Source organism: Panthera pardus, unplaced genomic scaffold (assembly GCF_024362965.1).
Source record: "Panthera pardus isolate Hobbes unplaced genomic scaffold, ASM2436296v1 HiC_scaffold_13, whole genome shotgun sequence".
NCBI classification, from domain to species: domain Eukaryota; kingdom Metazoa; phylum Chordata; class Mammalia; order Carnivora; family Felidae; genus Panthera; species Panthera pardus.
This window is the reverse complement of record NW_026526688.1, coordinates 23,236,094-23,252,449: the sequence shown is the minus strand read 5'-3', so window position 1 is coordinate 23,252,449 and position 16,356 is coordinate 23,236,094. Positions and strand designations below refer to the sequence as shown.

The window sequence follows — 16,356 nt, the reverse complement described above, 5'->3', positions numbered from 1 at the left end:
CTACTATCCCATGCTTGTATGTTTATTACACTTAAGTAAATCTATGTAATAGAATTCAACAGCTGTTCAAGGTTATAGTCTGCTCTAAATGTGCACTTCAAGGTAAGCTCAATATCGGTATATTTTAGAAAATAATATTCTTTTACTGTGTGTAATATGAGTAATCATAAAACATATTTTCTTCTTTATGTCCTGTATAAAGGTAAATGTGTGATAAGATTTGTTTCGAATATTGTCTGTAAGTTACCTAATTATATTTTATGGGCAATCAAGTAACCTCCTTAAACATATTCTATTTTAACAGTTTAATCGAGAGTCATACTTTTACCTACGGAAATCCATTTACTTTTAATTACTTCCAGTGATTAGAAGGTTCTTCTATAAAACAGAAGTAAATCATTTATAAATTTATTTATTTATTTAGGGGCGCCTGGGTGGCTCAGTTGGTTAAGCGGCCGACTTTGGCTTAGGTCATGATCTCGTGGTCCGTGAGTTCAAGCCCCGCATCGGGCTCTGTGCTGACAGCTCAGAGCCTGGAGCCTGTTTCAGATTCTGTGTCTCCCTCTCTCTGACCCTCCCCCGTTCATGCTCTGTCTCTCTCTGTCTCAAAAATAAATAAACGTTAAAAAAAAAAAATTTTTTTTTTAATTAATTTATTTATTAAAAAAAATTTTTTTTAAATGTTTATTTTTGATAAACATTTAAAAAAAATTTTTTTTTAATAAATAAATAAATAAATTAAAAAAAATTTTTTTAATTAATTTATTTGTTAAAAAAAATTTTTTTTAAATGTTTATTTTTGATAAACATTTAAAAAAATTTTTTTTTAATAAATAAATAAATTAATTAAAAAAATTTTTTTTAATTAATTTATTTGTTAAAAAAAATTTTTTTTAAATGTTTATTTTTGATAAACATTTAAAAAAAATTTTTTTTAATAAATAAATAAATAAATTAAAAAATTTTTTTTTTTTTTTTTTTTAACGTTTATTTATTTTTGAGACAGAGAGAGACAGAGCATGAACGGGGGAGGGTCAGAGAGAGGGAGACACAGAATCTGAAGCAGGCTCCAGGCTCTTAGCTGTCAGCACAGAGCCCAACGGGGGGCTTGAACTCATGGACCGTAAGATCATGACTTGAGCCGAGGTCGGATGCTCAACTGACCGAGCCACCCAGGCGCCCCAGAAGTAAATCATTTAAATGATTGAAATATCTTTTAGTGGGAACATAGTAAGGAAAATTTTGGACAAGTACAAATACGTATGCAACATCCTTTAAAAAAATTTTTTTTAATGTTGAGATAATGTAGGTTCACATGCAATTGTAAGAAATAATGCAGAGAGATCCTATATACCTTTTGCTCAGTGTCCCCCAATGGTAACATCTTGTAAAACTGTAGTACAATGTCAAAAGTAGAGTATTGGTATTGATATAGAAGGTATACAACATATGATATGGAAGGTATTGTATAGAAGGTATACAACAGTTCCATTACCATAAGAATCCCTCCTCTTGCCCTTTATAGCCACATCCATGCACCCATTCCCATTCCACTCCCACATCCTGCATTTGTACTCCATTTTGTTGTTTTAATAATGTGATGTGGGTGCAATCCTACTCTTGATGATTTTTTGGGTTTGGTGTTTTATAACTTGCCATAATGCCCTCAACATCCATCCAAGTTGTTGCATTTATCAATAGTCATCATTCTTTTTATTACTGAGTAAACTTTCATGGGGTGAATGTCCTGCAGTTTGTTAACCATCCATCTGTTACAGGACATCTGGATTGTTTCTGGTTTATGGCTATTAAAAATACAACTTTTGTGAACATTTTGGTATGGGTTTTTCTACGAACCTAAGGTTTCATTTCTCTGGGATATGGCTAGGTTGTTTGGTAGTTGCATGTTTTGCTTTATGAGAAACTGCCAAAATGTTTTCCAGAGTGGCTGTATCATTTTACATTTCCCCTAGCAGTGTATGCCTGATGTAGTTTTCCATATCTTCACCAGCATTTTTCACTGTTTTAGCCATTTGACAAGTATGTAGTGACACCTCATTGTGATTTTATTTTGCGTTTTCCTTATGGCATTGGGTTGAACATCTTTTCATCTGCTTATTTGTTGTCTGTATATCATGTCTTTGATGAACTATCTGTTCATGCCTTTTGCCCACGTTTTAATTGGATTTTTTACTGAGTTTTGAGAGTTCCTTATGTATTGTAGATACTAGTCCTTTGTCAGACATGTAGCTTCCAAATATTTTCTCCTAGTCTATGGCTTATCTTTTCATGTTCATAACATATCTTTTGCAGATATTTATTTAATGAGTCCACTTTACCAGTTTCTTGGTTTATAATTTACTTTTGTTATCCAGGTGAACTCTTTGCCTAGCACTGTATCCCTAAATTTTTCTCTTATGTTGTTTTCTAAAAGTTTTATAGTTTTATGTTTTACATTTTAATCTGATCTTTGGAAGACATTATGTAGTCTTTCATTATTAATGATGATACTAGCTGTAAATTTTTTTTAATGTTTATTTATTTATTTTGAGAGACAGAGTGCAAGTGGGGGAGGGGCAGAGAGTGAGGGAGACAGAATCTGAAGCAGGCTCCAGGCTCTGAGCCTTTAGCACAGAGCCAGATGCGGGGCTCAGACCCAGGAACTCTGAGATAATGGCCTGAGCTGAAGTCGGGTGCTTAACCCACTGAGGCATCCAGGTGCCCCACTAGCTGTAAGATTTTTAAAGATGTTCTTTATCAACTTAAGCAAGTTCTCTATGAGTTTGCTGAGAGTTCTGATCATGAATGGGTGTTGAATTTTATCAAATTTTTTTTTGGCGTGAATGATAGCATTTTTCATCTTTAGGTGCTTAATATGGTACCTTACGGTAATTGATTTTTGTATGTTGAACCAACCTTCCATTTTGGAATAAATCCTACTGGGTTATGGTGTATTCTTTTTACGTATTGCTGGATTCTATTTGCTAATAAAAATCCATTACAAATATGCATCTAAGTTTATGATAGATATTGATCTATACTTCTTTATTTTTTATACTCTTTTTAGTCTAGTTTGGTATCAGGCTAATACTGGCCTCATAAAATGATTTGGAAAATATTCCCTCCTCATTTACTTTCTGGAAGAGATTGTGTAAAATTACACAGTTTTAGAAGATAGTGTTAGCTAGTGTTAATTCTTCTTTAAATATTTGATAGAATCCTTCAGTAAAACCATCTTGGCCTTGTGATTTTAAATTGCATTATTTCATTTCCTCAGTGGTTAAGGACAATTCAGATTATCTATTTCTTCTTGGCTGAACACTTGTTCTTCTCAAGAACAAACACTTTTATGCGGTGTCTCCACATCTTCACTCTTCACGTTGTTTATGTGTAGACTTTTAGATTTTAAATAATTGTGAATTCGATTGCAAACTGAAGTTGTCAGTAATGTGGGTCAATGGAAAAAAGTTTAATTCATTCAGACTAGTTTGCAGAAAGGGAATTTCGGTGTCTTAGAATTCTCTAGAAGGATTGGGTCACCTGGGTGGCTCAGTTGGTCAAGTGTCTAATTCTTGATTCTGGCTCCCGTCATGATCTCAGTTTGTGGGATTGAGTCCCATGTCTCGAGACATGGGCTGCGCTGAGAGCATGGACCCTGCTTGGGATTCTCCTCTCCCTCTCTCTGCCCCTCACCTGCTTTCTCCCTCTCCTTCCCTCTGTCTCCCTCCCTCTGTCTCCCTTCCTCTCTCTCTCTCTCTCTCTCTCTCTCTCTCGGCTTTCAAAAAAAAAAAAAAATTCTAGAAGGATCTTATTATGACCCTATGACCCGATAAAGACTGTATGTTGGGGGCATGTCTGAAAGTGGGTAGAGAAGAAGGTGAGCAAAGTATTTTGAAAAACAGCATTGCAGACGATTCTGGGTTCTCCTCCTATCGTATATGAGGACCAGTATTCGAGTTGGCATTAACGGTGTTGTCACAATTGGGCTAGCACATTTGGATAAAGGTTTCTGTACCTTCAAGGATGCCATAAGATCCTACTCAGACAAAAACACCACCTTAACTGGCATTTTGGTGTAATATTTAATTTTCCACTAAAAATACGTGTCTTCTGGCATCCTACAATACTGTATATTTCAGGGAAATAATTTGCTCTTAAAAAGTAAATATATTGATTTCCTATATTTGTCACTATTAAGAAGAAATATATTTAATTGATCATTATGTTTTCTTGTAACTGTGACTTAGAAAGACTTTGTTATCCAAGTATTTTACTTCATAGTTATATAAAATTGCATGTATTCTGATGACATAAACTATAACATACTGTTAAATGCTTTATCCTTTAGGTATTATTTTACTTACTGCATTATGTTTTTGAATGAATTATCGAATATGGAACCTTGATTTTTTAATGGCACATAGGCCAAAATAACCTGTGTATTATAGCCTATTTTGTAATAAATTTTAACATTTTAGAAAAGTTTTAGATTATATAAGAGAAAAATATTGAAGTTATTAGAAAAGTTAAGACAATTTGTGGATCAAGGAAGGGGTGGGATTTTTAGAGAATTAAAAATAGTTGAAGGTTTAGAGGCAAATAGAAAGTAAACAGCAGACATGGTTCCCATATCCAGAATTCTTTTTTCTTCCCCTAGAATTCTGATGTAATTGTTTCGGGATGGGACTGAGGCATTGCCACTTTAAAAAACACGATCTCTGGGTGATTCTAGTGTGCAGCCAGTATAGAGAAAGGGGAGGTAAGAAGCAGGTACATGATTCATACCTTTTGTTTATTTACTTTCATTGAGGAGCATCAAGAATATGGAGGTTAACTAACTGAATGACCATGTAGCATTGAGAATCCTTTTGAAACTATAATATCCAAATTCTTACTGAAGAATCTGTAGAAATTAATGACTTTTTTTCCCCTAATCAATACTCAGCCATCAAGGAAGAAGAACACCCTTCTTATAAGTTAGCATGTTTGGTTTATGGTGTGAACTGGATTAGGCAGATGATTTCTGAGTGCTAGGAAGAGTGTATTTGAAACATAAAACTCTGGGTTCAGAGTTGGGTGATGGGTCAGAGGAAACTGGAGACTGCTGATAAACTTAGCTAAATGTCACAAGAGTGGAAAGTTTTGTGTAAAAGTGGGATGGGATTGAAAGTCAGGAAGTAGTTATAGAAGGTTTTATTTAATAAGTAAATTGGTGAAATATAATGTAGATTATTATTGATCTTGTAGAGACATTTGAGGAGCTATAAGGCTATGGTAATATCTATGTTATAAACATGTATTTAAAATTACTCAGGGTGATCATGGAACCGGAGAGGAAAAAAATTAAGTGAGCTGGTAGAGGGATACTTTGGACTTTGGTGGATGAGGATAACAAATTTATACTACAGGATAGTATAAACCTCAAAGAAAGATCTGTTAAGTAATGGTGGTTTAGCAGTGGTCTGTGATTTCTATTGAGCCAAGAGAGTACTAACTGTAACCCATATAATAATGGGCAGCGTGGGCCAAAGAGATTCCAGGGTGTCAACTATGATGAAATACAGTTTCAAATAAAATTTTCAAGAAAAATTATTCAAATTATGTTTCTTTATTACAAATTAAGCCACAAAAATTATGTAGATTCATTGAGAAAGGCAGCCTATCATCAGTAGCCATTTTTTTTTTTTAACATGAATTAAATTTTCTTGGATCCTTCTGTGTCATTGTAATTTTGGACCATTTTAATAATACCGCTATAATTTTTATAATTCTATCAAATCATTGAAAAGTTTATAGCTACAACTTTTTTCATAGCTACAATTTAAAACTCTTAGTGCTGTCTTCTGTGAGATGTTTTTGCCGTTTTTATTTTCTTTAAGAAAAAGTGAAATTTTCGGGGCGCCTGGGTGGCGCAGTCGGTTAAGCGTCCGACTTCAGCCAGGTCACGATCTCGCGGTCCGTGAGTTCGAGCCCCGCGTCAGGCTCTGGGCTGATGGCTCGGAGCCTGGAGCCTGTTTCCGATTCTGTGTCTCCCTCTCTCTCTGTCCCTCCCCCGTTCATTCTCTGTCTCTCTCTGTCCCAAAAAGAAAAAAAAAAAAAAAAAAAAAAAGAAAAAGTGAAATTTTCTTCCAGAGTTAACTCAGATTTTCCAGTTGCTTTTCTACTGAAAGGCTGGTAAATGAGCTATTGGCTTCCTTGTAAACTCTCTTACCAAATCATTCTGCTTTTCTTTTACAGTTAGTTTACTCACAAATTTCAGAATTCAATTCTCACCTTCCTCAGTTCTAACATCAAACTCCTTGGGCAAATGAAGTTGTTAATTAAGACTGCTCAGTACAATTCTCACCTCCTCTAAGTGTTCACTCCAAACTTCCTTTATCATATTGTACTCTAGGGAGCATTTCCCATAATTGCTAAGTCTTTTAGGTGTATTCTACCACAACGTTACTCATCTCTTCCAGAATTCACTAAAAATTCTAAGAACAAAATATCCTTTTCTAAGATTATTATGGGTCATTAGATGCAGGAAAAAAATCAAGTAAAGGAAAATTAAAAAGTCATGTAGAATCAAGCAGGGTGCATGTGTAACCAAAGTTTTGGTGATGTGTTGGAGATTAGTATGTTACTGGATTTCTATAAATGAAAAAGATTAGTAATTATACAGGTATTTTAGAGAGGAATGTGAATAAATTATGATATTGACACGTGAATATTACCTGGATAACATCCTTCCTCCTCTAGGTATAATAATTAATTATGTATAAACTATTGGGGTCCCATGTGAAGTCATTTATATAATATCTCATGTCATTCTCACTACTCAGGAAGGTACTCCTGAAGAAATAACCATTGTATAGATGAGAACATCAAAACTAAGAGGTTATGTAATTTATCCGGAGTCACACAGCTTATACCTGTCAGGAATGAGGTTTGGAACTCCAGAGCTGTTAGAGTTTAATGTTTTCCTTAGTGTACATGTTCACCATTGCCTTTACCCTGTGAACTGTACTTTGTATTTTGCTTCTGCGTTGCCTTCTAAGATTATTAATCTTTTAGGGCAGGGATCCATAAGCCAGCATTTCTTAAATTCATTAGATCATGAAAAGCTTTGATTCAGAGTAGCCATCTCCTAGCAAGGACTGGCAGTTTAGAGATGGCTGGTGAAAACTGTGTGAAAAGGAGCTCATCAGCCTTTGGTTTTACTACAGTGAGCTTACATTTCTTAGGAGATTAGATTCTAAAGTGAGTACAGAAGGTGAAAATTGCATAAAAATAAAATTACCCTTGTACATAGCTTAATGCACATATAAGTTCTTTATAAATGGCTTGGAGACTACAACCTTCTCATTTCCTCTTTGCTTTAGACAATATTTCTCTATGACTTAATTTTTAATACTTAAGAATTCTTTATACTTAAGAATTCAGTATTCCTCATATGCTTGATTACCTGAACAGAGTATTTCACTTCTTTGTCAAAGACTGGCAAACTCTCATGCCATTCACACACACATTCTTTGCCTGGCTTGAGTGTTACCTGAGAACTGTTTCAGGCTTGATTGAATCCATGACCAGTGTAATATAAATAATGATCTCACTTCTTGATGAGCTCCATCTAGCTTACTTTTTTTTTAAGTGAAGGCATATATATAACTTACTCATTGTATGAAATTTCTTGCTAGGTGTCTCTTCCTCAGATTGGGTAATTTCAACTATTTTAGTATTTTCAGTGAACTCAGTGTGACATTGTAACATTCGTGGAGCGCTTTGTATTTTCCATATTATTTCCATGTTCCATTTCATTGTTTTTAAGTCTGGTTTTAGTCCCCCCATATTTTAAATTTCAAACCTACCAGTAATTGAAACAGTAGTACAAGGACACCAGTCTACTTTTTACCAAGATTCACTAATTATTAACATTTTACCACATTTCCTTTTACATGTTTTTAAATACAGATAAAAAATAACACCAAATATATCTATAATTTTAGACATTATGAAATATCACCACTGAATACTTTAGTATGCAACTTTTCAGAAAAGGACTGCCTTACATAATTAGAATACCATTATCACTTTTAAGTGAATTAAATTAATTCAATGATATATTATACTGTCCATATTGAAATTTTGCATTTGTCTGCAAAAATGTGTTTTGGTTCTTATTTTTTTTTTCAACTTCATCAAAAATTTGAAACGGAAGTATCCTTAACATACAATATTATATTAGTCTCAGATATATAACAGTGATTGGACATTTATATACATTGTATTCGACATTTATATACATTGTATTCATTACAAAATGTTCACCATGGTAAATGTAGTTACCATCTGCCACTCTACAATGTTATGATGTTTTGACTGTATTTCCTGTACTTCTTATTCTTGTGACTTCTTTATTTTGTAACTGGAAGTTTGTATGTCTTACTCCTTTTTACCTATTTCACCACCCCTTTCAACCCTCTCCCCTCTGGCAAACACCAGTTTGTTCTCTGTTTTTATGAGTCTGTTTCTGTTGTTTGTTTGCTTGCTTGTTTGTTTTGCTTTTTTAGATTCCACATAGAAGTGAAATGATACGGTAATTGTCTTTCTTTGTCTATTTCATTTAACATAATATCCTCTAGGTCTACCCTGTTGTCATAAATGGCAAGATTTTTTTTCTTTTTTTAAGGCTGAGTAATAATATTCCATTGTGTATATACCACATTTTCTTTATCCAGTTAGCTATCAGTGGATGTCAGGGTTGCTTTCATATCTTGGCTACTGGAAATAATGCTACAGTGAACATAGGGGTGTGTATATCTTTTCAAATTTGTGTTTTCTGTTTTTTTTTTTTTTTTTTTTTGGATGAATATCCTGAAGAGAAATTACTAGGTCATATGGTATTTCTATTTTTAGTATTTTGAGGAACCTCAGTACTATTTTCTTCAGTGGTTGCACCAATTTATATACCCACCAGTAGTCTATGAGTTTCCTTTTCTCTACATTTTCAGCAACATTTGTTATTTGTTGTCTTCTTAGTTCTAGCCATTCTGACTGGTGTGAGGTGATGTCTTATTGTGATCTGGATTTGCATTTTCCTGATGATGAGCATTTTTTCCTGTGTCTGTCGTCCATCTTACATCTTCTTTGGAGAAATGACTGTTTACATCCTCTGCCCATTTTTAATTAGATTATTTTGTTTTCTTGATGTTGAGTTGTAAGAGTTCTTTATATATTTTGGATATTAACCCCTTATCAGATACATGTTTCATAAATACCTTGTCCTGTTCACTTTGTTACATTGTTTTGTTGATGATTTTCTTCACTGTGTAAAAGCTTTTTATTTTGATGCACTGCAAATTGTTTCTTTTTGCTTTTGTTTCCCCTGCCTCAGGAGACAGATGCAAAGAAACACTGCTAAGACCAATTACTGCCTACGTAATCTTAAGGGATTTTATGGTTTCAGGTTTTACATTAAGCCTTTAGTCCATTTTGAGCTTATTTTTGTATAGGTGTAAGAAAGTGGTCCAGCTTCTTCTTCAGAATGTAGAGATGGTTTCTTCCCCTTTGTAGATTCTTGTCTCCTTTGTTGTAGATGAACTGACCCTGTACACGCGAGTTTATTTCTGGGTTGTCTCTTCTTTTCCATGGATCTATATTCCTATTTTTATGCTAGTACAATATTATTTTAATTACTATAGCTTTTTTTTTTTGACATTTTATTTTATTTTTTGAGAGAGCATGAGCAGGGGAGGGACAGAGAGAGAGGGAGACACAGAATCCAAAACAGGCTCCAGCCTCTGAGCTGTCAGCAGAGAGTCCAACACGGGGCTACAACCCTTGAATGCGAGATTATGACCTGAGCCGAAGTCGGATGCTCAACTTACTGAGCCACCCAGGCATCTCTGATTACTCTAGCTTTGTAGTAGATGTTGAATTCTCAGTTATGATACCTCCAAGTTTTGTTCTTCTTTCTCTGCTTTGGCTACTTGGGGTCTTTTGTGGTTCCATACAGATTTTAGGATTATTTGTTCTAGTTCTGTGAAAAATACTATTGAATTTTGATTGGGATTGCATTGAATCCATAGAGTGCTTTGGGTAGCATGGAGGTCTTAACTGTGTTAATTCTTCTAGTCCATGAGATGCATCTTGCCATCTGTTTGTGTCACTTTCATTTTCTTTCATCAGTGTTTTATAAATTTCAGAATACAGGTCTTTTACCTCCTTAGTTTATTCCTAGATATTTTATTTGTTTGGGTGCAGTTTGTAAATGTAATTGTCTTATTAATTTCTCTTTCTGCTACTTTATTAATAGTGTATAGAAGTGCAACTGATTTTTGTTTATTAATTTTGTATGCTGGGACTTCACGTATTTGTTTATGGAGTCTTTATTTAGGGTTTACTATGAATAGCATCATGTCATCTGCAAATAGTGACAATTTTACTCTTTCCTTACTAATTTGGATGCCTTTTCTTTTTCTTATTGTTGGAGCTGAAGCTTTATGCTTTCTTAAACACTAAGCACTGGATAGTCTCTTATCCATCCTTAGGTACAGTTTACCATGGTACTGATGACAAGATAGTATTAGACTTTCACATGAGGAACACGGGAGTGCATATTGTGCCCCTAAGAAATGTTGTTTATAATTATTGAGGTTCCCCAGTAGGACCTACATGATTTAAGGGGCACTGGTTTACAGTGCCTCCGATGTCATCTTTTGACTGGTTGGTAGACTTCAGATCCCCAACTCGGTTTGCATGATTAAATTGTGTGCATGATACTAGACAGAACCTGAGGATAGTCTCACTTGTCTTATTTGCCCATGCCATTAACATGATATCCCTTGTCTACTCCCAGGAAGCAATAGCCGTGGGAATGGGCTGAGAAAAATATCCAGAAAGGTTGATTGATGTTTTGTATGGAAGCCAAGTAGCCATTTATGTTTCCCATAAATTCCTTAAGCTTCAGAAGAATGGCAAAGTTAGTTCAGAGCCCACTGGTAGAAGGTGGCAGGTCCAGCAATTGGGTAATTTAAAGGTGCTTGAATGGTTTTTGGAGAGCTGCACTTGGGTGTGTTTTTTTTTATTTCGAGGAAGTCTCCAAGTGTGGTTCTTAAAGGCAAAAGATCATGTCTCTCCTTTTACTGTACCTCCCAGGGTCTGAGGTGTTCTCTTTTCATGTGCTGAAATTGCTGCTTGCCTTCTACCACCATAAAATCAGTGTCTCTCATCCTATCTTTTTAGTCCAACTTTGATATCATACCTTTTTCACTTTTATGTTGTTTTTGTTCTCTTATCTGTTTTAAATTCTTTTCAGTGGTGTCCTTTATTACATTTTCAGTCAACTCTGTTCTTTGAGCACCTTGCAATACAGTGCTCAGTTCTTCAAGGATTCTGCTTTGTTTTGTTTAGTCTTGTTTATTCCTTCTGTTGATTTTTTGGTCGGCTCTCACCTAACATCTTCCTGTTTTTATTTACTTTCTCTTTTGAGTTTTTGAATTTCTAATGTAAGTGTTTGTTTTTTTAATATCCTCAAATGCTTATTTAATGATGCTTGCTACAGTTGGAATACTGTGTTTTATTTTTCTCTTCATGGCTGTTTTTTTAGGTAAATTTTTCATCAGTTGAAGGATCATGCACTTTTGGTTTTCTTTTTTGTGTGTTTGTTTTCTTTTTATAGTAGCATCGCATGGATACTGCTTGCTATTTGCTGCTTTAATTTTTTTTCTTTTCTACACTAGAAATAATAGTTTATATGTGGGAGTGATGGTTATCCTAGTAGTTTTTTTATTTTATTTTATTTTATTTTTAAGTAATCTCTACACCCCAATGCGGGGCTCGAACCTACAATCTGAGATCAAGAGTCTCATGATCTACTGACTGAGTCAGCCAGGCACACCTAGCCTACTATTTAATTTTTTTTTTTTTTTTTTTAACTCAGGTACCCTTTTCCCTTTATAAAGTGGAATAGGTTGAACACAGCAGTTTTCTCCTTCCTTCCTTTGTTCCTTCCTTCTCATGACTTGCTTCTCCCTTCACTATATCAACAAGCCCCTAAGTACTGTCTAGCTCTCCTGTGTCGCCTCTCATTTCCCAGAGTAGTGCATCCTCAAGACTGCTATATTGGTTCCTGTATACTTTTAAGCCTCTTCTTTTATATTGGCCAGCAGCCACTTTTCTTATCCACCAATTCTTAGACCTATTGTCAATATTTCCTAATTCAGGTGAGATCTTTTCTTTCTTGGCGTGATTTTTCTATTTTGCATTTCACCACTGCTAGGATTTCTCTTCCCCTCCTTTTCCATGGTCTCCACCCTTACTTCCCATTCTTGGATGGGTAGGAGGTCGCAGATGTTGATTTTCCCACTTTTGTATATTTTACAGTCTGTAGTCTACTTTTTATCCTAGTTATGCTACAAGGATGAATAGTTTTGTTTCCTCTTCTGATCGATCTGCACAGTTTTTAGAAGTCGTTAGTTGGTTGTTATTATCTGACAAGAAAAGTGAACTCTTCAAGTAGAGTTCATCTTAGTAGGAAAATTTGGAGTCTGCACACCAGTGAAAGAGTTCTTTGAAGGAAAAACTATTCTACAAATACGATGATGATTTGTCAATGCTAGATCACATGCAATTAAGGGCGTAGCATTTTCTGTGTACTAAGTAGGATTTGATTGAATGAAATTATGATTAATATTACATAATTGGAAAAAAACACATTGAAAAGTTTCTTATTACAGTTATAGAAGCAAGTAGGCATAAAATAGTATTTTATTCCTTTAGAAAGCTTTATGAAGATTATAGCTAAAATGATACACTTATAGTCTTGATAGCTACTCTCAAGCATTCAAAATAAAGTTAATTTTATCTGTAATGCCAGAAATACTATTCATATATATAAATTCATAATCACAAATTATAAAATGTTATATTTAAGCATTTGTCCTTGATTTCCATGATTTTAGGATGTGTTAGTCATTAATATATTAAGTATAGCTTACTATTTATTGGGTTCCCAACCTTAGTCCCTAATTAATTTCTCTTAGATACATAGGAGGCTTGGTCCCATGTGACTACTTTGTACAATCAGTGCTTTGTCAACTATAACAACTTCAGATTTATTCTTCGTGGTAGATCATTGTCTTTGTGAGTAAAATCCAATGAACAACATGACTTGGTTGTTATTTTTTTTGCCTAAGTGATGAACCTGTGCAGAAACCAGTTAACATATAGCAGACCCAAGATTACTAACCTTAGAAAGGATTGGTGTATGGGAACTTGGATTTGAGGAGTGTTCCCACAATTCCATAACTGATAAGAGTGACTCACTGTACCTAAACTCTTTATCCAAACAATGTGGTTCATGCTGAACACTTGTCTTTCTTCTGAGAGTCTGGAATTTTGGTTATGTGTTAGACAGGGGGTAGCTACGTGATTGGCCCTCCGTACACACCCTGGACACTAAATCTTTAGTCAGCTTTTTTGGGTGTTGTCACAGCTCACTGTTGAAGGAGTTAAGTGGATCTTGTGTGACTCCACTGGGAGTCACTCTTTGAACTTTGCATCTAGTTTCCTCAAACTGATTGCAGATCCCTTTTCTCTTTGTTGATTTTATTTTGTATTCTTCCACTATAATCTTAACCTTTCACTGCAGTGAATATGACTACATGCTAATTCCTGTGAGTCCTTTTTTGTGAATATCTGAGCTTGGGGTTGATACCGAGGACCCCTAACATGAAACCTTTTAATAATTATGAGGCATTTATTAACACTCTAGGCAAGGAAGTAATATATTCATTATTCATTTAAGTTTTTTAATTCAAATTCTCATTTTTCAGGTCTGCAGAGTAGGGTTTATTATTTTGTTTTTCCCTTAATCTAAACAGAACTGGCAATGAAAAGAATCTTTATTTTGTGAATTGTGGTTTTCCGCCATGGAATTGGATACTACTGTGATGATACAATGTTATATTGATCCTGACATTTAATTTATTTTTTGAACCAATATTTATTGAACAGTCACTATGTATAGATATTGTTCTGGATGCTAGGGAGAGAATGTGAACAAACTGACCTGGTTGCAGCTCTCATTGATCTCAGAATTTAGTTGAAGAGCTCAATAGTATCACATTACATAGTTAACCTTCTAATTACCTGTCTCGCAAATACGATGAAGGAAAAGCACAGAGATCTTTGAGAGGACCCTGCTCTTCTCTGTTAATACTGATGTCTAAAAAAGGCTTATTTTGCAAAATAATAATTGAGGTTATAATAAGATCTATGTGATGAGTAAGCATTTACAAGGCATGTATATCTGTTCCTATCTCTGGACGAGTTTGTGTGATGTGTGTGCGAAGTGTGTCTGTGCTCTGTGTCTAGACAAAGTAGGGTTGAAGACAGGAAGGAAGAGCACGTAAAAACAATTCAACTTCATGAGTAAGCCTAGTTTATTGAAGGAAGTAAAAGAAAATTGCGGGGCCTGGTGTAGAGTAAGAGGGAATAGATGATGATATTTGCAAATAGAGTTTTGAAATAGAGAAATAGAAAATAGATATTTGAAATAGAGATGATATTTGAAAATGCAGTCAGGAGATTTTAAGGTAGACGAGGAACGCTTTGAGATTTGCATAACCCTTTGCCTTTTAGTAAGGACTGTTATGTCTTAGGCTTGTAACTTCATGACAGTCACTGAGAGAGGAGTTATCATTGTCCTGCTACGAACGGAAAGATAAACAAAGTATATGTGACTTTTCTAAGTATAAACTTGGAATTATTATGAAGCACAGTGCCAGTACCCAAGTCCAGATTTTCAGAACTCAGATGCCATATATATATATGGCATCTGAGTTCTGAAAATCTGGACTTACATATATATATATTATATAATATATGTTATATATTATATTATATATATTATATATAATATATATTATATTATGTATATATAATATTATATATTATATAATATAATATATATATATATATTTTTTCCTACTTGGCCAGAAAGGTGGTAATAAGATTAGTATTACATAATTTAGAGGTCATGTTGAGAATGTTATATAGCTATTATACCAAATTATTATACTTTTATATAGTGTTTTTCTTTCTGTACATAGATTAATGTTTAACTTTTGGGAGGAAATGTAGTACAGGATCAGATGAAAATACTTCATCTAAGAGGCCGTTCCATTGATTTTTGTTTGTTTTTGTTTTTGTGTGTGTGTGTTTTTTTTTTTTTTTTTTTTTTTTTACTGTTCATTTATACCAGCTGTTCTCATACTTCTGTGTGCATAAAATATACTTGGAAAGCTAGTTACAATATATATAGTTCTGGAATACATTCTTAATGGATTCTGACTAATTTAACATGATATGTGGTCAGGGATTTGTATTTAAACAAATAATCCACTTTTGGTTCCCAAGTTTGCATATAACAAGCTGGCTTAGAAGTTACAACTCCGTCCTGTCAACAAGTAAAATGTTGAACAGACTGAAAAATCAGCTCTTCCTAGATCTAGAAGAGATCCAAAATTGGAAGGGAAAGAGAATACAGTGAGTGTCATAGCTTACTACAGCAGAGACCAGTGAGCAGAAACCAGTGTGGGAACAAGTGCCGAGGTAGAAAACCTAAACTGTAATTGGTGAATTGCCGGAGGCTCAGTGCAGACAACTCTAAGGGTTAAAAAACCAAGGGGGACCCAGTCATGGGGAGCCCCTTTAGTATTTGAGATTTACCTCCAGGAGCTTGACCAGATTCCTGTAGTAAATATCAGAGAAAAGTCCTTTGGGTTTTTTATAGGTGGAGGGGAATGGAAACATTTTGAAATATACCAGATCACTTTGTTCTTCTTAATAAAGCCTGTTCTCAGGGGAAACTTGTTAACTAGACTCTAACCTGCTGGAGTATTATCAGAGACTAGGTGACCTGGGGAAGGAGAATACCCAACTAGTGTTTCATGTGAATGAAAGAAATTCCCAACTCCATCCCACTCTAGCCATTCTATCCCATTTTCTCCCAGAGGAGGAAAAAAACCTGAAAAGCAGTTGTGACATTTACAGTCAAGGGGCATAGGCTTACTAAAAGACTGAGACCTAATTAGAGGACTGTAGATCAAATATCCTATTCTCACATCTCACCACTGCATTTTTTAAACTTTTTTTTTTTAATGATTTTTTTTTTTTTTTTTTTTTTTTTTTGAGACAGAGATGAAGCATGAGAAGGCAGGGGAGGGGCAGGGAAAAAGGGAGATAGAATCTGAAGCAGGCTCCAGGCTCAGAGCTGTCAGCACAGAGCCTGACACGGGGCTTGAACCCATGAACTGTGAGATCATGACCTGAGCCGAAGTCGGTCGCTTAACCAACTGAGCCACCCACGCA

At 34.7% G+C, this 16,356-nt stretch overlaps 1 protein-coding gene across 6 annotated transcripts in view; it reads left to right on the top strand.

The window, feature by feature from the left end:
• The window catches only part of TUSC3 (tumor suppressor candidate 3), a 283,032-nt gene that overhangs the window by 105,169 nt on the left and 161,507 nt on the right, over positions 1-16,356 (top strand). The gene's annotated exons all lie outside the window — the stretch shown is intronic.